The sequence below is a fragment of the Mesoplodon densirostris genome, chromosome 5, assembly GCF_025265405.1.
Source record: "Mesoplodon densirostris isolate mMesDen1 chromosome 5, mMesDen1 primary haplotype, whole genome shotgun sequence".
Lineage (NCBI taxonomy): Eukaryota > Metazoa > Chordata > Mammalia > Artiodactyla > Ziphiidae > Mesoplodon > Mesoplodon densirostris.
In genome coordinates, this window is record NC_082665.1 from 61,333,737 (window position 1) to 61,361,245 (window position 27,509).

A 27,509-nucleotide genomic window follows, 5' to 3' on the forward strand; every position below is an offset into this window, starting at 1 on the left:
TTTGGGCAAATTGTCACCTCTCTCCTTCTTCTTATTTCCCTCTTGCCTTAGCACACACCCGAGGGTTTTTAATTAGAACTATTGCACGGTGTGTCATATTTCATTACTTAAAGAGTAGTTATACTCTAAAAAGACTCAGTGAAAATGACTTTATGAGGTTTCACATTTATCCTTTTTCAATGGCGTCCGTATCCAGTGTACTCAGTTTTTAAGTCAAAAGGTAAAAGGCTGCTGGGGTCATACATTTTCCCCAGAATCTGGAAATCCAGCTATTCTCTCTGCCACTTACATCATCACTGTAATAAAGACTCTGCCCTGGGAGCCCAGCTGGCAAGGTTCTGAATGGTGCCAGAGGCAGAAGAGACAGTGGGTCATTTCCATTCCAGACTGCTGTATTGTTGACAGCTCTGCAGATCTGTCTCGGAAGCCCTTAGAGAGCAGAGCTGTTATGTAACACACTGCCACAGATTGCTGCGAGGAACTTTCAGCAGAGATCTCATTTCAGTATGGCCATTCCCCTTTGGAAATCACACCAAATCATTCTAAAATGACAGATGGGGCTTCTCTGACAAAGGCTTATGAAGAAGGTAATAGTAACAATAATTTGTTAGATGTCTAAATGTTGTTAGGGACTGCATGAGGTATTTTTATGTGTAAGTTCATTCTTATTTAATCCTCACAGCAATGTCATGCTGTAGGTATTAGTATACCCATTTTACAGATGTGGAAAAGTGAGACTCAGAATGCTTAATGAACCATTCCAAGATTAGAAAGCTGTGGGTAGTGAGGTCAGAATTCAAACCCAGATCTTTCTGACTCGAAATCTGTGCTTTTTTTTTACTACACAACAACTGCTCCAACACAGTATGGACACATTTCTAGTTCCCACTGTGATTTCAGCACAAGAAAGAGGTTTATGTTATTTCCATAATGGTTCAGAGTCACTGAAAGAACTGGGAGTACAGACCTCAGGTGAAGGAACTCTTTCAGAAACTATCACTAAGTATAACTCCTTCCTAGCTTCTTTCTATTTGAAGATGAGGATGCCTTGTACTGGTTTTCTCAAACTAATGAACAAATGAATCACCCAAGATTTCTGATTCAGCGTGCCTGGGGATGGAGTCTGTGATTCTACATTTCTAACAAGCTCCCAGGTGATGCTGATGACACTGATCTGGTACCACAGGTCCTATGTCTGACACTCACCTTCCTACTGAGGGTTGTTTTCAAAGGAGCAGTTCAAGCAGAAAAACTTGGCTAACAGCTCACACGGCATGCCTGGCTTCTGATTGGGCCAGTTTGTCAAGTCATCGGGCATTAGACATAATTCAAGGAGTTTCTGGCACAGAGCACATTGTGAAAAAAAATTATTTCTAGATCCCACAACTGGAAATTAAAATGATAATGTCTCTATCATATGAAGTTCCTATTTTTTTCCATTATTGTTATTTTTAACAATAGTATCTGGTAATAATTCAAATAACACCTTTCCTCTGAGAAATTCAATGAGCTTTACTAACCTTAACTGTCTAACAGCGATTCCCAGGTGTAGAGAAAGCTGTCTCAAAGATCACAGTAAATTTAAAATTGTTCCACTTCCCTCCTTTCTTCGCCCCAAAGGTAGTGATGAATTAGTGGTGAGGGGTTACTAATTGGCAAAGACCCACTAGCTCATAATTTGAGGCACAGGAAATTTCATAAAGCAAGGATAAATGCAAGAAATAATCAACAGAGAGATGGTTGTGAGTGCAGAGAATGTTGGTGAAAGAGAAAAGGAGAGCGTTAAAAAGAAGTAAGAGTAAGGAAAGAAAGAGCAAAATCATAGAACTAGCTGCATGACCTTGGATGAGTCATTTAACCACTAGGTGGCTCAGCTTTTTCATCTGTAAGAAAAGGAGGTGAATTTTATGATTTTAAAAGTCCTTTAAAACTCTAATAGTCCCCTGAGAAGAAAGATGTGGGAATTAAGTAGCTCATCAACCTGTTAAACCACTAAACCTGTTAAAGAAATCTGTTTGACTTTTAACTTTTTAACTAATTACCTGAAACAAATTCCCAAGTCTATATTACCAAACCCACCTCCCTGGAAACTGATGAGAAAACCATTTAATGAATAAGGCGCCAATCATGGCCAGAAAAACTAATCAGGAACCCCATCTTCAGCTTTTTGATGCTACAAGAAATGTTTTACTTAAAAAAATTTTAGCTCCTTAATTAACCACTAGTTAATACCCATGTCCAGAAGGAGTACCTCTGGTGGCCTGAGGACCCCTGGGATAGCCCTGCCAATAGAAGGTCCCACTCACTGTTTGTCCCTTTAAATCTACGTTAATTTTCTCTACAGGGATCTTGATTCCTCTTTGACAATTCATAAACTCTGTTAATAAGAACTGCACATCCCAGGAGCCTTAGTGTTGTCAGGAACAGTTGATTTTTGTTTTTAAAATAAGAGATCTTTGGGACCAGGTGAGAGATAGATATATAGATAAAGATATATACATACACACATACATATGCATATACACACATATATAAGTGTTTATACATGATATGATGATACTTTTTCTGGTTTTAATGAATACCCGGTGATGGAAACCCCTTCTCTAAGTCATTTGATACTGGAATCTTCCGGTCCAAAAAGGCTGCCGCAGGACCTGGTCATAAGGTCACTTTAACCTCCATAATGCGGATTCCAACATGAGAACAATTTAGGGTGCAGCATGTTATTTGGTGTTATATCAGAGTTATCTATACTTTGCCCCTCGCACTGAGTATGTTTTCTGGACATAATCATTACATTTGTGGCTAAATGGAGAAACATCAAAATGGCATTAGCCAGAAGAACACATTGTCACTGTCTCCAAAGTGAAAATCACTTCCCTCTTCCTGCTTTCATCACCTCCACAGTAATCTGGCTACCTGTATTAAATGCTTACTGTGCAGCAAGTCTTGTGCTTGGCACTTTTTATACATTATTTAACTTTATCTCTTACATTCACTCTTCAGAGATAGGAATTATATTCTGATTTTATAGATGAGGAAGCTGATGTTTAGGAAAGGTGAAGTTTTTTTTTTGCCATAGATCATGAAGCTAGAGGGTAACAAAGCAGGGCTCTAGGGCCAGGTTTTAACCACAATGCTTTGGGGCTTAACCTACACCAAGCTGTGATCACTAAACAACTGATCTCCTGCCTTCATTCCGCTGCGGTTTATTTGAGGTCCTCATCATAGGCTTATGGTATTAGATTCTCCATCATGGTCCACTAATGCCTTCTTCAATCTTTTTTTAAACTTTTCCAAAACCTTCTATGCTTGATTTATGTTTTCCCTCCCTACTTTCATTAATATGTCAACCTAAAACCCATTACCATTTTTTTCGACAGACTTTTATCATCATCTTTTTCAGCTACTTCTTAGCCCTCATTCTCATTCCAAATTACTCTTTTGAGGCCTCACATTTGACCTCAAGTGTTCTAACCCCAGCCTGATAATTCCCCTTCCTTAATGCCTAAGGAACCTACTCTTTTCACCTGGTCCATTAGTAGGCTCTTGCTGGCTTCACCGGAAGTCTTTGTCCAGTCTGACCTTACCCCATGATCAACCATTTCAACACTATTCTCAACAACTCTCCAGATTTCCTTGCTCCCCTGGGCTTCTATGTACAGGGCCTCTTCTTACGTTATTCAGTTATGAATCCATATCACCACTCACCATTCCCTCCCACTCTCAGTACGAAACCCTGCACATGCATGCCATCTGTACCCTTACTCCTTGCTCAGTGTTGTTTCTGAGTACAAGCCTGCAGTAGTTTTTCTTCATACGTTTTACTTTATCAAGTCTCATTCTTCATTCTCTTTTTCAGTTGATGACCTTGCCTCCTACATTAGTAAGAGGATCTACAGCATCCAGTGTGGTAAGCTCACTGGCTCTCATCTCCTTCTCCAATATCTCTAAAGTTTTATCATTTTGTTTCCTCAAGATATATCTTTACCTTTTTCTACATTCTCCTCCTATCTTGGAGTTTATCCTCTCTACTTCTGATCTCTATCCTTCCCTTTGGTTCCATCAGTGATATCTTTTTTTTTTTTCTGTACTTGAAGACAGAAAAAAATAGTAGTACTATTAGTACTTCATAACAGTACTAAATTAATCGTAACAGTATAGAGTTGCCCTTCAAAATCTTTACAGCTGGTATATCTCAAAGTGAGTTTTATAGAACACTAGAACCTCAAGAAGAACCTCAAAAATGGTTCGTTGGTCAAACAAATACAGGAAACACAGAATACTATATGTCTCTCTTACAAACTCATAATGCCCATAAGGATATTAAAGGTGTTGAAGACCCCAGCATTGTCCAAACTTACTGGATTACAGAACCATCCCCCACTCCCTCCATCTTTCTACCGGCACATTTATTAACTTCAGAATATGCTTAGAGAAGATGCTTTAATGGATTTCCCCTGGCTCTAAACTCTTTAGCTTGGGTATGTTAGTTCACTGAATCTGTATCAAATAAGCCCTCTCAGATTTCTTTTCCATCAACACTCCATTTGGTCTAAACTGGTTAACTTACAGAATGTCAGAAAGACTAAGCACGTTCGTGTCTCTGAGCCTCTGAACATACCATTTTGGCTGCTTGGAAGGCCTCTATGATCTTTTTGTTATCTAGGCCTTTCCTTTCTTTCAAGGCCGTATCAATCATGTATCTGTTATGAAAACTGTCTCAGCCCATGCTGACCTCTGCTACTCATTTAACACTTAGATAAATGGTTGTAGTTTAACCCCTGTGTCCTCTATCACTGGTAAGAATGTAAATCTCTAGGACATAGACCTTGGTTTACACATTATAAAAACTCCAGCACCTAGGGTGGCCCTTTGTGCAATACTAGGGGGTTATAATCGTATTATTAGAGGCCGTGAACAGAAATAGTTAACACTGGGGCATGTTAGGTCAAAACTTGATTTCTGTAGCTATGGGGTCAGTTTAATATGCTAAAGGCCCAGGTGAATGTACCACCGCCTTGTGGGGAAGAAACACCATCCATTATTACCATGATCACCTCCACAAATGGTAACATGTATGCTTTGGGGAGATGAAGGCTAGATCTAGAAGAGCAAAGGCAGCTCTGTTCTTAGGTGAAGATGAGACTTTGCATTAGTTGACTCCAAATGGAGAGAAGACTAAAATAATCTAGGACCATCAGAGGACCCATGAAAGGAACCAGTGGAACAAATGCCTCTCTACCAATGAGGAAATCATCATTCATGATCATTAAATCGTGGTACCTGGATGATAAAGAAAAGCCTCTTTTCCTGCACAAGGAAGTCGGTCTTGTGCGAGGATCCACTGCTTATCACCATGCCTGGGACATAGAATATGCCATTCTGCAGGGTAGCAACCACCGGCAGGATGTCAAAGGCCTGAACGTGCTCCTGCCTTCCAGGCATCTTCCAGCCTCTATCTCTTTGGGTCAATCTGGAGACACGTTGCATTGATGAAGTTAAGACAGCTCGGCTGCTGCTAGCACAACATGCTACCCCCAAACAATGAATTCCATCATTCCTGTAAAGCTCTTTTTCTGCCACACCACATAGACCACTGAGCAGATTTTCAGTCTCAGGCGAGTGTGCAATAATCAGATATTAAGGGGCTTTGAGTTTTTCAGATTAGATGTATTCTGAAGTTAGGACTTAATGGATTCCCTAATAGTGAGTTTGTAGTGAGGCTAGGACTAAAAATTTGGTCTCTTGATGCCCAGTCAGGGAGTTTGATTATGAGAGAAACAGAGTATAGTTTTCTTCCTTAAAACTGCAGCAACATATGATTTTCACATTTTGGTAGGGGAGAAAATGAATTTCATTAAAGTATAGTTTGTGAAGTATTTTGCTATCTTCCTGGATAAAAAGTGGTATACAAACCAAAGATTTAATTGAAAACTATTTATAAGTTAAAAATATTTACTTAGGCTTACTTCAAAATAGGTATATATTATATTATATAATGTATGAACATAGAAGGATAATGGTAAAAATGCTATAATAGAAAATTCTGTGTTGCTCCTTAGTTAAAATTCATAACAATGTATTATTTATTATTAGTAGTAATCAATAATAAGCATTTTTAAAACTGGAATTTTTATTGTGGGAGATTACTGGGTGGGTGAAGCTAAATGGCTTAGCTAATTTTCTGTCATGTCCCTGTTTAGAGTTGCTTTCTGAATAATTTACACACTTGAGAGTGAAAATGAAGGGTAGCCTGACTTTTGAATGTGTCACAGGCCACTGGGTCAAGGCTGTTGCTTTCTGAGAGCCATGGGCAGTTTCTGCAGTAAAGTATCTTAATTTCTTCTTTTTGTTGTAAAAATAGTTTACTTTTATGTTCTTGGTGAAATTTGCGATCTCTGCATCTCTCTTCTGATGTCACACGTGGTGGAGATGGGGGGATACTACTGGCAATCTTTTCGCTGATTTACACCCATCAGCGCTTACGTGGTACTTTCATGGCCACTCTTTAAAAGTGAGTTCTCCCCACCACGAGTTACACAGATGAGAAGTCTGGGGTGGGGGAGGGAGGTTTAAGTTGCCCAGCTAATGAGCAGAAGAGCTTAAATCTAAAAACCATGGTTTTCAGCAGAAAATCCTTTTTTATCCCCCAAAATGCCATGGCTGCCAACAAGCTTTGTAGCAAATCCGAGAAGCAGAGTACTAGATGGAGAATCAGAAGAACTACCTGTCTTCTTGGATCTGATAAGTACTAGTTGTGTGATCATGGTCAAGTCACTAACTTTTCTGAGTCATACAAAATCATGAGCAAGGAAACAATGAATGACATAATTACCTTCCAGCCGTAAAACCTCTCACCTGTAAAATGGTATTGATTAATAATGTGCTTGGCCTATCTCCCAAAGTTGTGAGGCTAAAATAAGCTGATGTATGTGGAAATGCTTTGTATTCTGAGAAGTACTGAATCAGTGTAGTCTCAAAGAACAGCTACTGGAGGAATTAGGAAAGGGCCCCATGTGTATCTACACACACAGCCAGTCCACTTCCATTCAGGTTTGAGGAGAAGCTGTACTAAAGCACTGGCAGCAGCTCAAATCTCACCCCATCCCTCTCCCCTTCCAGCGTGCTGCAGAGTGTCACTGGAGCAAAGTTACTTGAATGGGTGAGCCAAACACTCAAGTTCCAACTTTGCTGAGTAGAAGCCACAGAGAATTCTGAGCCACAGTGCAGGTAACAAGCACTGTTGCTCCAGGTGTGTCTGAAACATGGGGGAGACCCTGGGGAGTGATGTACAGGAAGCTGGGGAGGGAGGTCAGACATCCCTGCTCCCGAGGCCCAGTTTTCTCTTGTACACAGCTCCAGCCCACATGATTTCGCCTGGTAGTCCCAGGAGACAGAACAGACCCAGAAAGAGCGGGAGCCTCCTCTCCTGATAACCTAAGTGCTCTGATTGAAAGGCAGAGGGTATCAGCAGAATGGCTGTACTGAGTCGGCATTGATTTCTCCAGCCTTTGTCTGCGTCTGGTTTCTGTCTCCTTTGGAGGTGGTTACTGTTACTACAAGCAGCATGAATCATGTCTCTGTTAAAAAACAGAGCTTCAATTGTCTTATATTACCCCTGGTAACTGCAAGTCTAATAATAGCAAGCCATTTACAGGTAGGGAGTCTGTCTTCTCCCAGACATACACGCACACACTACTTCCAGTGCCTCACAGTACAGTGAGACAGGCAGCAGAGGGAGAAAGGGGACAGCACGATTGACTTTTGGGGCAATTTTAAAACATATTGAATAATCATGCATCGCAGGGCCTGATGACCAACATGTTTAACTAAACTAGTTTTATAAACTGCAGGAATCAAGCATTCTTCTTCAAAGTATTTGAAACAGCAAGGAATCCAAACACACCAGATAGACACCTTCTCTAGCATCCTATTACTGTATAAAACCCCCAAACTCCAGCGATGGGAGGGTGTGCGGGGGATAGGAAGAAGGTAGAAGTTTCACGAGATCAGCAACTAGCTTGCACCAGGTAGGTTTAATTTTCCAAGGACTTTTTCTTCTCTCCTTTTTGGGTGACCAGATAGAGATATTTCAAAGGTCCTTGGCTACAGTCATTGCATAATATTCTAGAGAGTGAAAAGCACTGAAAACATGGCTGCAATGTCCCACTCGTCAGGCTATACCTTGTTGGGTACTGTTACCTGAGCCACTTTCTTTGGGAGGGAGAACCTTGTATCTGAAGACCTGTATTTCCCCTATGAGCATAATCTCTGCCTTGTAAGTCAAGATGAGGTCTTTTGTACATGATCCCCACTCCACCACCCATTAAAGTGATGACCAAAAAGCAAAACAAAAGGACAGGCGGGAAAAAAATGACTCAAAAATTATGAATGTAAGTTTTTCTTTAAACCACCCATTTGACTGAGAAAAAAAATGGCTCTAGATAGCAAGTTAAAAAGTGTATGAGGAAAAAATAATCTAAATTTGTAACATGCATGTCTCCATTTCCTCACTGTCTCATCATGGCCATCCTAAGAAAAATCACTGCAGGCTATGTTTTTGGAGTGTGCATTCCCAGGGGCCGAGTAGCTCTAGATATCATAGAAATTGGACCAGGGGAGGACTTCATGGAAAATTACAGAGAGAGGCTACATCCTGTCACTCATTTGGGCGAGGACCACAGAAGGAAAACTTCCTTCTCTGTTTTGACTGTTCAATAACATGAAACAGTAGACTTGGCTAGTTCAAATCAAAGAATGCCTAGGACACACCTACTTTAAGGACCAGAGCCTGGGCTATTCTGTATGCTCTTCAGCTGTTCAGGAATGCAGAAAGGCATATGGATATAGTTATAAGTCAAAATGGTTACATTGCCCTCAAAATAGTATTTATTCTGCCTATTTCCTTTTGGAATACTCCCTACATCCATAAGCAAAAGAGTTTTGAATAAAAGGAGGAAAGAAGAGAAAGAAAAAGAAAAAAAAAGAAGAGAGAAGAGAGGAAGAGGAAGGAAAATGACTAATGTCCTGTTATCCCAGCCTGCAAACCTGTCAGGAGTTGATAACAAAACCTCTACTACTGCTGTCTAGTAGTACTTGCTATGTGCCATGTGGATATGGTTTCTGAAGGAAATGAGTTCTAGATTTTCCTCACAAATACCCAAATGCAGAATAGTAGGGATCTTGACCATTAAATCACCCCACATAACAGCAGTGGAATGTAGCGGACGGGGCTAGACTCTTATTTCATTCACTTTGTGAATTAAATTGCTCTTTGAGTTGGTATGCTGGTGAACTAAATGTTTTAATAAAAACAGCCACGAGACACCACAGTTTCTTTCACAAAAGACTTTTCCCTCTGACTACTATTGTTGAATGATTCCTGCTTCTGGAAGAGCAGATAGTTTGCCTCTTCTCCTTTTCGTGGTCTCAAAAGCCAGGCTCTTCTATGCACGTGTGAAGAGATTACACTCACCTGGTATTTCAGGGCACTACGTCAGCCAGTTCCTTCACAATGGTGTGTTTGGCCCTCGAGCTAGGACTTGGTGGGCCAGACACATTTAAAATGTAAGAGTGGATTATTATATTATTGTGCGCTGCAACAGTAAGAGTATTTCTGGATTGTGGCTGACAAGTAGATCATAATAACCGTATGTGGTGAAACAAACCACAAGACATTGTATCAGAAGCTCAGAGGTAATATTTTCAAATGACCCAGAGATTTTTTTGAAAAAGAAACATGATGGATGCTTTTTCCCCCTTTCAATAAGCATTTATTGAATGCCTAATGTCAGTGATGGACTCTGTTCACAGAAGGGAGCTGGGCTACGCCAGACTCTCACCGTGTTCTTTCTCTTCTAACACTGAATGAAATATCAGTAAAACACGAAGTACAGCCTTTTTTCAACCTGATAGGCAATCAGTATGTAGTAACTGGCTATGCTGATGAGAGCAGGAGCTGGTGATGCTAATGGCAGTGGGAAGGTCTTCCTTACAAAGGCACCTCAGTTTAGGAACGTCCAGGGACAATTCAGAGGGGATACCTAAGCAGATCTGGTCTGACCTATTTATGCTTTCCAACAAAGGTCCAGAACTCTAGAAACCTTGAAAAATCTAATAATATGATCATGCCATTTTTATTTTTATTTTATTTTATTTTTATTTTTTTATTATTATTTTTTTTTGCGGTACGCGGGGCTCTCACTTGTTGTGGCCTCTCCCGTTGCGGAGCACAGGCTCCGGACGTGCAGGCTCAGTGGCCATGGCTCACGGGCCCAGCCGCTCCGTGGCATGTGGGATCTTCCCGGACCGGGGCACGAACCTGTGTCCCCTGCATCGGCAGGTGGACTCTCAACTACTGCACCACCAGGGAAGCCCGATCATGCCATTTTTATAGGAATGATAGGATTTTTATGAAGAGGCATCTATATTTATCTAGTGAGCTTCTCTGTATTTGTAGAATACTCAGAATACTTCTGAGAACCCATCTTAATTTTTAGAACCATTTCTAAGAATGCAGCAATTTATTATTTTAAAATAAACTTCAAAGCAATTAATTAAGAAGCTTGTTGATAATCAAGATACACAAAGCAAGGCTGGTAGGATAAGGCAAAGTTAGAGTTCTCCAAAACGACTGCAGAGAAACTGAAGAAATGACAAAGTGTTTGGCTGGAAGGCATCTGACTGTAGATCAGACAATGTGGGTCCCCAGCCATGTTTGTCAACTGCTGTAGATATTACAAGTCAGCAAACTTCTCCTGAATCTCACTTTTCACCTATTTAAAATGGGAGTGCTGGATGCGATGGTCTTTAAGATTCTTTGCAGTTGTAACATTTGATGATTTTAAAGTAAAAAAAGTAATTCTCCCTTCCTCTTGTTTTGGTAAACAGGTGGCTTTCCCTTCATCTGTGTCTGTGTGGTTTGCATTGGGTTTTAGGTTTCTAGGTTCTAGAAGTCACAGAGTAAATTTTCAAGTCATTTTTCCTTGTGTACATGATAAAATGATAGTGGAATAACTCTCTCTTCCTTTCCATATCCGTGTCTCTTCTCAAATCAGACTTACACGCCTAACATTAAAAACACTATCATTCCGTCACTGATGAAGATTCTTCTCATCCTCATCACAGACCCTCACTCATGCTCATGCAAGTTTATCAGATTGGGTTATTTCTATATTTATGTCCTGGCTATTTTTTCTCTTCCAACTTGTTTATGAAATCCCTGGTAAGCATAAAGCTGCAAAAACAAAAACAAACAAATAAAACAAAACAGCTCTGTTTGAATAATTTACTTCAGTTAAGGGAGTATAAGAAAACATTCTAACACCCAGGGGGAAAAAAGCTTTAAAAAATACTTCTGCCATAAAAAGAAATGAAATTGAGTTATTTGTAGCGAGGTGGATGGACCTAGAGTCTGTCATACAGAGTGAAGTAAGTCAGAAAGAGAAAAACAAATACTATATGCTAACACATAATATATGGAATCTAAAAAAAAAAAAAAAGGTTCTGAAGAACCTAAGGGCAGGACAGGAATAAAGAAGCAGACATAGAGAATGGACTTGAGGACACGGGGAGGGGGAAGGGTAAGTTGGGACGAAGTGAGAGAGTGGCATGGACATATATACACTACCAAATGTAAAACAGATAGCTAGTGGGAAGCAGCCGCACAGTACAGGGAGATCAGCTCAGTGCTTTGTGACCACCTAGAGGGGTGGGATAGGGAGGGTGGGAGGGAGACGCAAGAGGGAGGGTATATGGGGACATATGTATGCATATAGCTGATTCACCTTGTTATACAGCAGAAATTAACACAACATTGTAAAGCAATTATACTCCAATAAAGATGTTAAAAAAAAGTACTAGAAAGACTAGTACAGTGGCACCCATATACCCAACGCATAGATGAAAAACTTATTGTTTTGTCACAAAAAAACTCTGTATCTTAGAAAAGACTAAATAAAATGTTATATCAATGATAGCTTCATATGTTGTTATTCTTTTTCACTATATAGAATGCTACATATGGGGTTTATAGTCTGTTGTACAGATGTGGATATTTTTCCCAGTCTTTCTCAGGCCACTGCATTCTCGAAGCCAAGAAGGTTCAGGGCTTGCCGAGATAGCTTTATATAGACAAAGGAGCCACAAAGAAAACACAGTACCTGGAGCTTATATCATATCCTGCCTGGGCACTCCATTTACTCATGACTCGCTCTTTTCCATCTGTGTCCTGTTCCTCTGCTGGTTTGACTCCCTTTACCTAGGATGCCCTCTGTTTCCTCCCTTTACTGCTCAAAATTCCCCCTATCTTTCAAGACCCACCTAGCTCAAGCCCCATTTCCGGGAAGCAACTTAGGTTGACCCAACTTGGGACCCAGTGATAATTTTCATGGCTAGCAATCGATAATTAGCCCTTGTAATAACTGGAGTCACTGAGAATACATATCTAAGAAGTTCTCAGAGAACACCAGAGAAAAAGGTTGTAAAGAGTTGCAGCCTCTTCATAAAAGGAAAAAAAAAAAATGCTAGCTTTAAGAACAGGACCAATATAGAAACTGTGGTACAAAAAATAAAAGTTGTAGCCTTGTAAAGAAAAGTTGTAGTTTGTACAGAAAGGACTTTTTTAGAGTTGACTTTTTTTTTTTTTCAATAAAGCGAAGGATATTCTTTCTTAAAAGTAATAAGAGTTAAGACACTGGATATCGCAATGTACAGTATCATGAAGTTTGATTGCACTAATTATGAAGCTAAAATATCAAGATTTTAATAGAAAGAAAACGGGGCACAGATTAATAAGGCAAAGACAGAGGTGTGTGTATAAAATCTGAATTTCATCTCCCCCCAGTCTCCCTCAGTCTGACGGCCACACCACGCATTACGATCAACTCTGCCAGTACCTAGCTGGGCTTAAGTGATGGGCCATGATACATTCTGATAGTAAAAGATAGAATGAAGCTAAGGAATGCTGGATGCTGTTATACATGTATATGATTTTATTTATGTGTATATTTTTATATCTATATATACAAACATATATATTTGTATGATGTTTGGCAACCTCACCCATGGTATTCCTGTGAAGTAGGCATGTGGTAAACATAATTAGCCCATTAAACAGATGGTAGGGCTCTGGCATATCTCACCATATTCTAAAATGGTGGAGCTGTGAGCAGGGACTGGAGAGAGAGTGCAGTTTGATATATGGGTAACTGCAAAGCTCTGTGAATTGCTACTTTCCTGAAGACAATCTGGGTAGGTTGCATTTGGCTGAGAACTGGGGATGGTTTGGGAAGATTTAAAAATATACAAGGGGACAACTTTTCACATTCATTCAGATATAGTATCTTCATTTTCACTTACTAGGGACTTTTTTTTAAAAACAGCTTTTTCTCTTAACTCATCTGTGTTCCAAGCAAACTCAAATTGCTGAGCAGATTAAAAAACAAACAAACAAACCCTACACATCAAGTAGAAACACCAGGTAAAATTTTTTTTAATTGTCTTTATAAAGTGCACTCTTGGAAAGGATCAAGTTGAACAGAGGTTTGGTACCATAAATATAAACACATAGCTCTCATTGTCGCTCAGTGACCAGATATGCGCAAAAGCACATGTGATGAACTTTTACCTGGCTGAATTATGTGGCCATGGCATTGCCACTCCATGGTACAGCTGGCTGCAGAGAGCCTGTAATCAAATATTCTAGCCCAATTCTTGGTCAGTTGAAATAGGGGCTAGCAGAAGAGAAAGGGTTACTAAAAGTTAAGACTTGAATTTACAAATGTATTTGAACTGGCTTCAAGAAGACGTGAAACATCAATACATCTGGAGAATAGAACTTGCAATTGACTGTTCTTTACCATCTGGTCTCAAGAACATTTTCTGCTTGGAAGTTGCATAAGCAATGAAAAAACACACAAACAACTTCCTGTACCATGCTTTTGGTCACTTATAATGATGCATTACAAAGTAAACCAGTTAAATATGAGCAACTCTGCCTTACTCCAGATGACAAATACAGTATATAACTAAGATCAGTGACAGAGAACATCTTTATTTTAAGAGATCTAGACTAGAAAAAATATTCAACAACAAATATCCTTCCTTCTAAGGTATTTGTCTTGAGTAGTTTTGGCTAGATTGATTTTTAATGTCACTACAAAACCATGTCTAATTTTTTCCAAATTAAAAAAAGAACAACAAAAAGAGCTATACTAGGGAATGAAATGTTCCATATATATTTTTTAATGACATAAACTTGCCTCTTTAAGCAATAAAATATATCTTACACTTTTTTAAATAGAAAAATTTTACACATCTCTGTTTTCTTAAACAGAGTAGGTTGCTATCATTTACATTTTTTCTTATAATACAGGGTTATCCTTGTGAATACCCATTGCTCCTATTTTTCAGAAATACACTTTTTTTTTCTCTTGGGAATCAGCCTCATCTCTCTCTGCTCAGTCTAATGGCCTCAGTCTAATGATCCACTGCCATAGCTTGTTGGTGTCACTGTCCCAGGTTTTAAGAGCCATCTCCTTCCAACCTGTTATCCTATGTATATTTTCTACTCTGCTTAGGATTGGAAAATTAGATAAGTGAGTGCTATAGAGACATTATTGCCTGGAAGGGTTCGGTTGGAAACTTTGGGACGCTCATTTTGATGTTTGAAGGTCTTCATTTATTTCTTTGTTCAGGGTTGTAATTCAGAAGTCTGAACTGCAAGAAATCAGACTTCGAGTTGTTGTACAACACCGAGTGTGACATTTATGCTCTTTTATTGCAAGGGTTTTTATTTTCAAAGAGTTGCCCAGAAATCCATTCTTGATCACTTTATTTGTAGGTCTCTGATCCATTCCATTTCACTCCCTTGATTTCCGCAGGCAATGGAACTAACATGATAACACTGAGAAGTAAAGAAATAGCACACTTTTTAGGATAAGCTGGGACAGTCTTGGTAATTGACTTCATCATAGGGATGGAAGCATAAGTATATAGTCAAGTTAGAAAATCTCTCTGGACTTCCAATCTTTTCCTAGATTTTTGAATGGGACTCTGGCCTTACTGGATATTAGAAAAACACTAAAAAATTGTAAATCTATTTATGTTAACTTAAGCATTCAGGAAAGTAACATCTGATCATCTTTTTCCTCTTTCCCCTAAAGGAGAAATCACTGTAATTCAAAATCTGTGATAGTTGGGATAGGGATTTTGTTGAAATTTACCTTTTTTCTAATCTCTGAAAATGGGACTTCTAAGTAAACTAATAGTGTTTAGATTGTTGGGAGGGAGGGAGAAAGGAGAACCATGTTTACCTATAGGAGGGGAAAACGAAAACTTAAAATATTTAAAAATACACATACCTGATACGCTACTGACAATTCTTATTTATTGAAATCAGTGCTTAAGAAACTCTACCTGTGAACACATTGAAATCCCAGTTCAAACCACATTAAAATATTCCATGATTCATACTTTCAGCCAATTCAGATTGGTCTCTCTTTCCCAGTTTATCCCAACTGGTGAAGTTTTACAAAATAAACATCTTGAGCTTCCTAGAGTTACATTTTTATTTGTTTGACTTATTTGCTGATTTTTGTAATGTGCTTATATGATAAAAATTCTATGTAAGTGCTAGGACTGTTGGTTAGAGATTATTTTTGGATCAAGAGAGTTTGCAAGAACCTGTCAATTTTGTAGCAGCCAAGGTTATGCAGACTAAAGCAGAAGTTCGGGCATAAACTGTCTTCCACCCGTTCTCCACAACAGCAGCTGAGGACATGGTTGACGAGTTCTGAAATTCATTTACAACATTGCTAATCTTTTAGGAATCTTATAACCTTGCCTGAGCTTTTCATCATCACTGGAGAAAGACCTTGACAGAATTAGAACTGGTCGTCATGGTCTCCCTTCCTTCTAGTGATCCACTTTTTCTTTGGTATTGGAACAGTCAAAAGACTCCATGTTTTTAAATTCCGTAGAAGACTTACGATTGAATAATTTTCTCACATCTCTGTTTGCACTTTCGCAGTCTGGTTGCATTGATTTGTGTCTCATAAGTAGACATTTCCTTTGTTGGTTACAAATCAATGCTACAGAACAAACCTGCCAGCCCATTCCCACCTCCCCATCCCCCCTTGCAGTTTGAAAAACAAAGCACAGTTTTCTTTTAAAAAATTAATTTAATTGGTTGGTAATATGTTAAAAAAAGAGGACGCCCCAGAGTTAAAAAAAAAAAAAAATCCATGGGAAAAAGAGCTCCTCCCAAGTGGGTGGCTGTGTCTTCTACCACCTAAAGCAGGGACTGCCTAGTGGGAGGGCAGTGCTCAGCCCCATCCTCCTTGTTTGCTCCCTTAACCCAATCACTGTCCTCACCTTCATACCCCACAAGGATGCCCAGAGCAGCATACTGTGATGTCACAGTCAGATATGATTTCATGGCAGGGAAGAAACAAAAAGGCGGGAAAGGTTGAATGTATTCTGCTTTTATTCAGATTTTCTAAGAGGGGGCAAAAGGGAAGATAATTTTTTTTCTAGGAGAAAAAGAGCACAGGCTTTTTCAATGTGAATGTGAAAACTCGGTTTTGAAGATACCCTGGTGCTTTTACCCCAAGTGGATAAGCACGAATAAAGAAGCACAAAGAAGTACTATCATTAATCTGAAGGCTCTTGCCTGCACTTAGCTACAGGTGGAAAGCAAGCAGGCACGATTTGATTTACCTAGATTAAAAGAGCAATTTTATGCCCTTTTTTTTTTCCTTTTAAAAATAGCCAATCGATTTTGGCCTAGCTGTTGCTGACTGTACCGGGTCCATTTTCATACACCACTGATTAAACGGTATGCTCATGGCTGAAGGCACTAGAGCAGGGCCAAGCAGAAGCTGCCGAAGGAAGGGGGATGGAGACCAAAGGCCACAGCTCAGAAAGGCCACAGGTTCACGCTAGTTCAGTGCTCCATGAAGGCCACAGTTACTAGCACTGTACTGTTGATAGCCCATTTTAGACTTGGACTAGCTGAAATATAATTCTGGGAGTTTGAAGCCTGGAATTCATTTAGCTTTTTAAATTCTGACCTTAAGTACCAAAGGAAAAGAAAAAGAAAACAAAGTCCTTTTTTTTTTTTTTTTTGAATATGGATAGGGAAAATATTGTGTCCTAAGTTGCAATGGCATCTGACATAAAGATGGGAATGTGCTTCTCAGGAATCAGCTTATTTAACTGTTTTATGAAAAAGTTATATTTTTATCTGTTACGGAGTTAGAGTAATCTACCGAAAGAGGATCTAGTTGTTTTGAGACCTTGGTGGGTGAAATTACATGAGAACGAAACACAGAATACAGGACTTTTATATAGGGTGACTCTGCATTGAGCAGCCCTCTGAAAAGAGAGATCTCTACTAGTTCTGGGAAATAACCATCTTGGTTATGATGAGAAAGTACAACCTTAACCAGAATCTGTGCGGCTGGAAAAATAAACTCTGGAGGGATTCTCTCAGATCACTCTTAGAGAGACCCAACATCCACAGATGTGTCTTCAGGAAAAGGCAAGTCCACCTGACAGGTGAGGCTATAGCTCAACAGTAGATCTGAGGACACGGGGACTGGGTCTGGGAATTAGTAAAATCCATTTCTAAAAATTGAACCTACTTTTTTTTTTCTTTCGCCTACTGCTTCCTCGCTCCCTTCTCTCCTTTTTTTTCTCTCCCATTATTGTTTACTTAATTTGAATCCTGGCCTTAATGCAGACAGAACAGTATCCAGAGGTACTATTAAGATAAGGAATTTCAGGAAGACAGATTTAATGACGGGCTTAGGAGTTTTTGGAGGAAGAATAGAAAATTAGAGAGAAACAAGAGAAAAACTAAGAAGTTAAATATCAGAATCAGCACGATGGCTGAAGACAAGCTTCTGTGAGACACAGCCAGCCGGCCTGCATTTTCCAGAACAAAAACAAACAGGAAGTAACAGGGCCAGAACCCCTCTCTTCTCCATTCCTCCCTCCCATGTAAATTGCGGGGAAAAACTGAAAATGTGTTCAGGTCAAAAAGTTTTCCTTCAAAAGCTGGAAACAGACCAAAGTAAAAGAAATAAGAGAGCTGGTTCTAGCAGGTAAAATGCCAAAGAGACATCATATTTTGGGGGCGGGGGGAAGAGAAACTAGGGATCAAATGCACACACAGTTTGGAGAAAAGTCAGGGTCTATGGGTAACGAAGGGTGAAGGTAGCAGACAGGTGGCCAAATCAGAAGTCTGGAGGAGAGAAAGGGCTTCGTTTTGGGCAGTCATTTTCTGGAGGAGGGGTGGGGAGTGCTAGGGAACATGACTACTCTTGGGGTGCAGGGGAGACAAAAGGCCGAGAGGAGGCCAGTGAAGGAACTAAACCAGGGAGTCGTCTGGAGGCACTGAGTCAGTTCGGAGTTCATTTTGGATGATAACAAGCTCTCAGAACATGGCTTTGAGTCTTAGAAAAAAACGTCGCTGGAACAGATGGCTACTTACAGGGTTAACAACACACTAAGCTCTTCCATTTCCGAATCTGATGCTGAAGTCCTGCCTAGAGCAGCAAGCACGTACATGCACAACATCGAAACTCCACAAAATGTGGGTTCGGGGCCAGAGAGGAGTTGTGTGAAATGTGCCACCTTCTCGTGCACACCCCAGGACAGCACAGAGCTCTGGCAGGGAAATCGCCAGTGAAAGCGGAGACTTCCAAGCCATCCCACAGAGATAAACCACCCCAGGTCCCCAGCGACTTCAGGCAGCAAAGAGGACGGTTTTCATGTTCCAAAACTAATTGGACAGTAAGGAGTGTCTGTAAGAATAAAAGGGGGCGGGAGTGGAGGATGGAAATAAAAGGGGAAAAAAGTGTCCTTGTTGAAAGTTTTAAATTACAGGCTCAGTAAAAAACTGGCATTCCACCACATCCGGTCTAGTTACCAAATGGAAAAATAGGGTCATTAACATGTTTATTTGAATTACATTAGTCCTTCTCTTTCATATTTAATTTATTCTGTTAGAAAAAAAACACAAGGCTCTGCAGGCTGGTGAAAGGCAGGAGTGTAATGGATCAGGGAGCTGAAATGCAATGATCTTTACCCATTATCTACCCTGCTAAGGCTTTTCAGAACTTACTAGGATCATTCAGGGATTCTGCCCCTCAGGAGGAAGGAAAGGGTACAGAGAGATGAAAGGCATGGATGCCACTGAGTTATTAAAATATTGAAGTACATTTGAACTAAGGTGTGGGAATGGGATTTTAATGCAAAGGAAGTTGAGGAAAAGAAGAAAAAGTTGGGATAAATGACCTCTTTCTGGATTGAATGTCCAGACACGAGGTCGATGCTAGGCTTATTGAACATTCTCCACATGATATGGATGGTGTAGAATACAGAGAAATCTCCACGTGATTGGTTTTCTGGGTGTTAAAAGGTCAAGTCTTCAATGATGATCTCATGAGCCTTGCTGTTGCCCAGACAGTTCTGATCAACATAAGTATAAGCAAGTTTAATGCAATACATTTAGGGGAAAATGAAAGAAAGTATATTTTTTAGGACTGTGTCTGGAGATGACCTGGTTATCACTGTGGTAGTGACAAGACCAGTCCTTACTCTACAATTTACTCACTACACTTGCACACATAATTTAATCAGTTCTCCCCATCCATAAAATGGGACCATGAACAGTTACCATAGAGTTGAGAGGAACAAATAAGATAATCTATGTACAAGTGTTCTCTAAAGCACTATACAAACGTAGGACATTCTTTTTTCCTGAAGATTGCGGTGCCAAGTACAGGCCAAACAATGTGCCAAATAGCCTTAGAAACAGGATTAGAAACAAAGCAGGAAATGCTCTAACTAAACTGAGGGGACACGGATCATCCATCTCAGGGCTGACTGGTGGTATCGCTCATTACCTGCAGGGATTTCTCACCGGGGTGTTGACCTTGGGTTCACAGACTGCCTCCACAGTAGGCTGCCACCCACTCATAATGAGTCACATAAAGTTCAGATCTTACTTCGTGCTGCCGATGCTAATGTTGAGGTAAGCAGGTTTAGGCTTTTTAGTTGCAGATTTCTGCTGGCATTGTCAGAATGGTAGCCACCACCACCCCACCCCCACCTCTCACTGCAACACAGGCCAGCCAGCCCAACCTAGACTTGGTTCTGGGCCCCTGAGCACTCCAAGTTCCAGTTCCAGTTCCAATGGAACAAACTGGATAGGGAAGCACTGCCTTGTGCCTCTTCCTTAGGACCTCCAAAATGAGTAAAAATTTCAGTTCTACCTTGACCTTCAGGTAAGTTTCTCACTTTGCCACAGACAGAATCACATTTTCTGTTATGATTCTTCCTTTTGGTCCTGTTTGTTGAACATTTTGCCAGCTGCCTCTAAGCTGAACCTTGGCTCAAATACAATCGCATTCACATTAAGATCACTCTGGTTTGAGCCCAGAGTATACCTAGGATGTAATTTTTTTTTTTTTTTTTTTTGCGGTACGCGGGCCTCTCACTGCTGTGGCCTCTTCCGTTGCGGAGCACAGGCTCCGGACGCGCAGGCTCAGCGGCCATGGCTCACGGGCCCAGCCGCTCCGCGGCACGTGGGACCTTCCCGGACCGGGGCACGAGCCCGTGTCACCTGCAGCGGCAGGCGGACTCTCAACCACTGCGCCACCCGGGAAGCCCTAGGATGTAATTTTGGCAGAGGATGAGGAGCGTTAAATGATAACAACTCTGTTAAAGATAATGGTAGCCTGTTTGTGGGACACTGTTTCTGGATGAATCACTTCGATAAATAAACAAACAAACAAGCAAATAAATAGATAAGACTAGGAGAAAGCTCAGAACCCATGGAAATAATCAACATATAAGATGAAGACTTCCATTTATAATGACCAAATCCAGGAAGGGATATGATAAATGTCTATAAAAAATGAAAGGCCTGGGTAAAGTGAATACTATGGATTTGTTTATCAAATTCTAGAATACGTGATATAGAAATCATCTTGTTACTCTTTAAAAGAAACAAATTAAGTAAAAAATCGTTTATACAATAGGCAGGAAACATAAAATTCATTAAAAGTTGATGACAGACATAGTATCATGACAGCTTAGGTAAATTCATGGATAATAAATCTATAGTGGTTTATTCAGGGAAACTGGGATGTCTGGAGGAAAGTAACTCTAATTCTTGAAGTTATCAAAGGACAATTGTGTCTTACATAACAGTTTCCTGGTCCTGTGATCAGAAGGTGAGTGCTGAGCTGAAAGGTCCATGGGCCCACCCAGTGGGGCTTTGCTTATGACCATATGCTCATAAGAAACTAGCAGCCAACTGTAGTACTGACAGTAAGCATGCTGGGGCCAGTAGTGCCACAAGTTCTCCAACCTACAGTCACGTGTGGGGGACTGCCTAAGTCGTGTCTTTCTCTGCAGCAATTGTTATCATCTCCATGTTATAGGTGAGAGAACTATGGATCAGAGAAGTTCAGAGAGGAAAAGTAATTTAACCAAGGACACACAGCTGGTAAGTGGCAGACCTGGGATTTGAACTCAGGATTATCTGCTTCCAAAGCTGTGCTACTCCACTGTTGCTGTTTTCTTCCCTGTAGCCTGATATATTAACAGCTTACAATGACCAGTGTCATCTGTTAAAGCTACACAAAGTTCTTCATTTCCCTCCATATCTAAATTGTGTGTGCAGTAGCTTCTTGCTAAGAAACCATGTGAACATCCGCAACTTTAAGATGACTCCAGGTCTCATTAAGAGGGAACAAAAGGGCTTCCCTGGTGGCGCAGTGGTTGAGAGTCCGCCTGCTGATGCAGGGGACACGGGTTCGTGCCCCGGTCCAGGAAGATCCCACATGCCACGGGGCGGCTGGGCCCGTGAGCCATGGCCGCTGAGCCTGCGCGTCCGGAGCCTGTGCTCCGCAGCAGGAGAGGCTGCAACAGTGGGAGGCCCGCGTACCGCAAAAGAAAAAAAAAAAGAGGGAACAAAAGAAGCAAGCAGATCATGAGAGGGTAAAGGCATATGGCTAGTAACACATGCGGCCATGGATTACTATAGAGTACCACAGACTACACTGTATACTAACAGCAATTCTTTCTTATCTTAACCCATCTAAGGATTCATTCTTACTTTTCCTAATCTAAGCTCATATATTTCAATAAAAGTAACACCTAAGAAGTGAAGGGATATTGCAGATGCCAAGAACCTCCTTGCCTTATTAATTCGAATGATGACTGGGTTATCTAAATGGAAGATGGGAAACGCAAGAAAGATCTGGATGGTGGGGAGAAGCATGGTGAAGAGAAGAGGAATCAGAGAAAAATCCAGGGTTCACTTTCCCAGACTGTGGGTGATTTAGGCCCCATGAGCTTGGTTTCCTCCATATTTTGAAGAGCTTAAATTCAGTTGCAGGAGGCTTTGTGATATATGAGTGCTGCTAGCCTAAAGCTATGGTAACATATTTTAGGAGCTTTCTGTCCCTCAAAACAGAAATAAGAAGCCTTTCAAAACTGTTTATGCCTTTGAATATGTCGGTAAACACCTGTAACTTAATTTCTGTCCTTGCAGAGTGGGGCCAGTTTTTTTTTTTTTAATATATATTCAGGATTATTGTATCCATTTATAAATGAATAGGAACTATTTATGTGTATTATTAAAAATTCAGGTAAAAGTAAAGTCACCTATAATCTTTTATCCAGGGTTCTCTTCTATTTTCTTCTTTACATTTCTGTTCCCTTTTTTCTTTTTGCATGATATTAGCCACAAGTATAATAAGTTTCCATAATACTTACTGGGAACTCATAGCTTTCACAAATACTCGCCTGGAGATGGACTACCCAAATAGTGACTCTCACTTGCCAATGAAAAATCAGTGTGGTTTGATGTTATTTAGAAAGGATTGAAATAATTCTCTGAGCAGAAATTCTTTTATTATTTAAGAATACCTCCTACCTAAAGACTTACTTTCCCTCAACACCAATTTGACAATCTCACCCCACTTAAGGCCTGGGGATGTGGCATTACCAAACCTGGCAAAGCTATGTCACGATGTCAGTGCTTAACTGGGTTAAAGAAACTGGTAAGAAGAAAGAGGATATGAGAAAAATGTCAGGGGTTATTGTTTAGACCCAGAGAAACACTTCTCATTGTGTTAAAAGACTCACAACATCATGTACTGACTGGACCCTCTTTACTTTCCATGCAGCAATATTGACTATGATATTTAATTTTCACAGTTTTTTCCTACTGGTAAAATATCATTGAAGACTGGTTAGCTCAGCCCCTTGAATTTAATTCTGACTGTGTTAAGGTGTGGGATTGATCTCTGCTTAGCTCATGCCCTTCGACTTGGGGGAGGAGGGACATACAGTGGACAGAACATTAGAGTGATGACCAGCAGCTTTGAGCTCTGGTTCTGGCTCTTGATACTAATTAGATGTGTCGAGTTGGGCAAAATGACCGAACTGTCTAGGCCCAAATGCCTTCATCTGTAAAGAGAAGGACTCCTTTCAAATTTAAAGCTCCGATTTTGTCGGACTGTTTTTCTTGGTTAGAGTATGGTTTCAATGAGGTTAACATCATAAATTCATTCTCATTCAAGTAAGATGGCCCAGTATAGTGCTTCCCACATAGCACTTGCTCAATGAACATTTGTTCAATGACTACATTTCTTGGTATAGAGAAAAACTCCGTTTCATAGTCAAAGATTCTAATTTAGGTTAAAATGGAGAGCTGCCAAGAGAGACCATAGGGCTTAGTACCAATGCATCTGAGCCCCTGGGCAAAATAATTCAAAACACGGGTCTCACTAATGTTGAGTCAGTGGTATTGCTATAGCTGGTTGTGGTATAAGAACAAGGTCACCATCTGTTACTCCTAAAATCAGCCAGAAGTGCTCTTCCCAATACTATCTTCCAAAAAGATATTAATTCTAAAAGAATTCTCTGAACTTGAGATTACAGAATAGCTCATCAAATCTTCATGACACTCATTTGAGGTATGAAAATCACAGATAACTTTCTCTTCATTTTTCATGTGGGAAAAGAGAAACCTGCTTCCATTGCAGGCCACCTTAGTTGCTACAGGGGTGGGAAACAAGTTAACCTTTAATACTATAAAGCTTGAACCACTACCTCTTTGTAAAATACCTGAGTCTAGACTTTGCCCATATGTAGGATATCCAGTGATTCAGGTGGTGATATATGGCCCCAATTTTGCCTCAGATAATGAGAATCATGTCATAAATGAACATGTAAAAATATAAATTACGTGAGACAGTATCAACCACCAGACCAGTGTGATCAGATAAACCATAATTTGAATTCTTTGGCAATACTTTAAAAACTAACTAAAAAGAGGGATTAGAACCTGGGAGATGAAGGATCAAACGTTAGAACAAGTCATCTCAGATCATAAATGTTCTCTGACATCTTCAATTTGCTTCCAACATCTAGGGTTTTCTTTGTTTCCTTTTGTTTTTGGTTCTGCGAGTGCATTGTGTTTGCCTTCTCTTCTTCTAGAATAGGCCAGGTAGAGCTGTGGAGGGTGAACCCATCCCAGAGGGCTGACAGAGCTCCTCCTCTGGCCACACAGCAGATCTACCGAGTCTCAGGTCTCCTGGGGGGGCCAGCAGCGACAAATAAGCACTGGTTTTATTTTAGTAGCTCCGTTGCAGTCCTGCCGGCAGCTGTCCTTACTGCACACAAGCAGTCCCTCTTTTCAGGGGGTTATAACTCAACCATCAAAATACCAAAATATGCTCTGGTTTGAAACTTGGTGTACAGAGTCCCAAGGCCCAGAACGACTGTGGTTTACTTCCAAATTTAAGAAAAGATTGAGTTTTGTAGGTTATTTGTTTACTGTTTTCAAATATGTTTGAAGAGTCTTTTAAACTTTCCATAGGAAAATGTAGTAAAAAAGACACCATTTTAGCACCTTCGGTAATTCATTCTGAATTTCAGCATACCACTGAAAGGACCAAGTGGTGGGGAAGAAAAGAGTTTGTTTTATTTTCTTACCAAATACAGATGTTTTGAGCACGTGGGTCCTCATCAGTGTTCAAAATATTGTTGTGTGGTAACACGAAAAAATAAAGGCGTTAACTTCTTTGTTTCATTCCTTTCAGTGATGTGCAGAATGGATTAATGAGTTCTTGTTTTGGCCCTTGTATAACTCAAAAACTCGTTTCAACTTAGATAAATTAAGTAAGTAATTAGTTCATAATATGGCCTAATCACCTCTGGTATTTTGAAACAAACAAAAACACAAAAATGGCTGTTGCACATTTGTACTTAATTACTTTCATATAAAATACTCGTGGAGATTTTATTATAGGTGGCATACATTTCAAATCTAAGCTTTGTTTGCGATAGAAAACCTGGGCTAATGTATTGTGTAGATTCTGTACCCTTCCCTACTATTTTCCTAAAGAAAGACAGTCTATGAAACCACATTCTTGTTCTCTTAATTGGCAAAGGAAAGCACTTTATTTCAGAAACTCTGGAGAATAGGTTACTTCCCTCAGAGGCTCAAAGGATGTTAATAAAAAAAAAGTATCATTTCTAGAATTTATGCAATGTTCAATTTTTGCTCTTGGAGTCTGAGCAGTTCTTGTTTGCATACATGTCTATCTGGGGATTGCTCTTGGTGATCAGGACATCCTTATGGAAATCCTTCCAGATGAATACACCCAAAAGAGCAAAAAATCTTGCTATGTCTCTAATGTAAAGGGAGAAAGGACTTTTTAACAACTGCGTAATTGTGAGTTTTAGCCTTAAAGGAACTTTCTTGGCTCGGATTTCTTCCACCCTCCCCCTCAGATACTTAATAATCAAAGTATATGCCAAGAAACTAATGATGCAAACCAGAGTACTGCACGTGAACCTGGACCTCCTTCCCATTGTGTAGTGTGCGTAGTATGACCAAGACTGGACCCAGAAAGTTGATGATAGAAAATAGACAATCCAATATGATCAATCAGAAGGTGCTGCTACCTTGGGTAGACTCACAGATCCATTTCCTATCCTCCGTAAATGGGTAAAAAGAGCCCCAGTATAGGTTTTGAAACTTCTAGGCTAATCTGACAACCAGCTGCAAAAGGAAGAAGGAAGAAACCTTCATTAGTAAACATCCAGGTCATTTCCTTGGCATGGATCCACTGCCGTGTCAGCTGCACACCTCACTGTTCTCTAGGTGACACATTTATAACATCTTTTGAGTTCTGATACAGAAATCTAAGCACAAACAAAAATTTCCCCAAGCTGTGACAGCTTTATGTATTTCACTCACTTTAGAACTCGGACCCACTTTTCTTTGGATGTTTAGCCTGGGAGAGCTCTTCCTTTAGCTTTCTGACTCATGCAAATCCATCTCATGCAGAGCTGCGACCCTTGTCAGTTGTGGCCGGCCATCCCTTCACTTAGCGATGCTTGACACATAGTAGGAGCTCCATAAACATTTGCTTTCCAGAATTGAACTAGCCTTATTGTAAGGGAAGAGGGAGTACATAACAGAGCTCTAAATGAACTCGAAGGAGGACTGATAGATCTTGAGTACATTAAAAAAAAATTCAAGCAGTGAAAACTGTTGGGGTTTGATACAGCTTCCCAAGGGAAGTAGTGGAAGTTTCATTACTCAGGGCATTTTAAACGAGAGTAGACAAAACACTAGTGGGGTATGTTGAAATAAAATATGCGTAGTCCGTCTGTGAATTAGTGTTTACTTTCAATATAATTATAAGTGAAGCAACACTGTAATGGGAATTTTTCATACACAGGAAAGCTATGGCTACTATGTTTCCACATCGACCATATGTTGCACATATTGGTTGGTGTGGATGTGTATCCCTACTGCCCTCTAGTGGATGAAATGTAAGACCTACCTGGTCAGACCAATCTAGCAAGCTACTATGGCCTGGGGATATATCAATCCTTAATCATTTAGGGTAGAAAGAAAATAGCTGTGTTGATGCATTCTCCATCAAATTATAAAATTGAAGGGCATTAAAAACAACAGAGTCAAACTCTGTAATTAAGACTGCCATTTAATGTTTGTTCGCACACGGTATTCATTTCTGTGTATCTCTGCCAAAGATCCATTGTGTAATGTTGTCCTCACATGACATTAAAAACACCAGTTCCCTGGTAAATGTAAAAAAGAAATCGTGCTGCCTTGAAATACATGGAGTTTACTTTTGGAAACAGAAAATTAATACAAATGCAGTAAGATAATTTGAAACACAAATAATGGCTAGAAGAAACTTGAAAATCAGGACTACTCTTTAAATCTGAGCAAGCATATTAGCAAACTATGGGTGTGCTGGCTGATATTCAGAAGAGGGCAGGCAAAATGGGCTTCAGAACAGGGAAGCTTATTCAAAAAGGACTGACTAAACACACTCTTACCCATAGTAATGGAGCAGGAAAATAAGTCAAAATACATATTTGGTACTGTGGGTATATATTTAATGCTATCATATTTTAGGCTGCTTTTCAGGTGTAGAATC

At 40.0% G+C, this 27,509-nt stretch overlaps 1 protein-coding gene across 5 annotated transcripts in view; it reads right to left on the minus strand.

Annotated features, from left to right (window-relative positions):
- The window catches only part of ZBTB20 (zinc finger and BTB domain containing 20), a 288,208-nt gene that overhangs the window by 54,387 nt on the left and 206,312 nt on the right, over positions 1 to 27,509 (minus strand). Inside the window, exon 1 of one of the 5 annotated variants that reach the window (XM_060099880.1) lies at positions 1,207 to 1,248. The exons of the other annotated variants lie outside the window; for them this stretch is intronic. The gene's annotated coding sequence lies outside the window, so the exon portion shown is untranslated. Of the gene's footprint in view, positions 1 to 1,206; positions 1,249 to 27,509 lie in introns of those variants that run through there. 5 annotated transcript variants of the gene reach the window in all.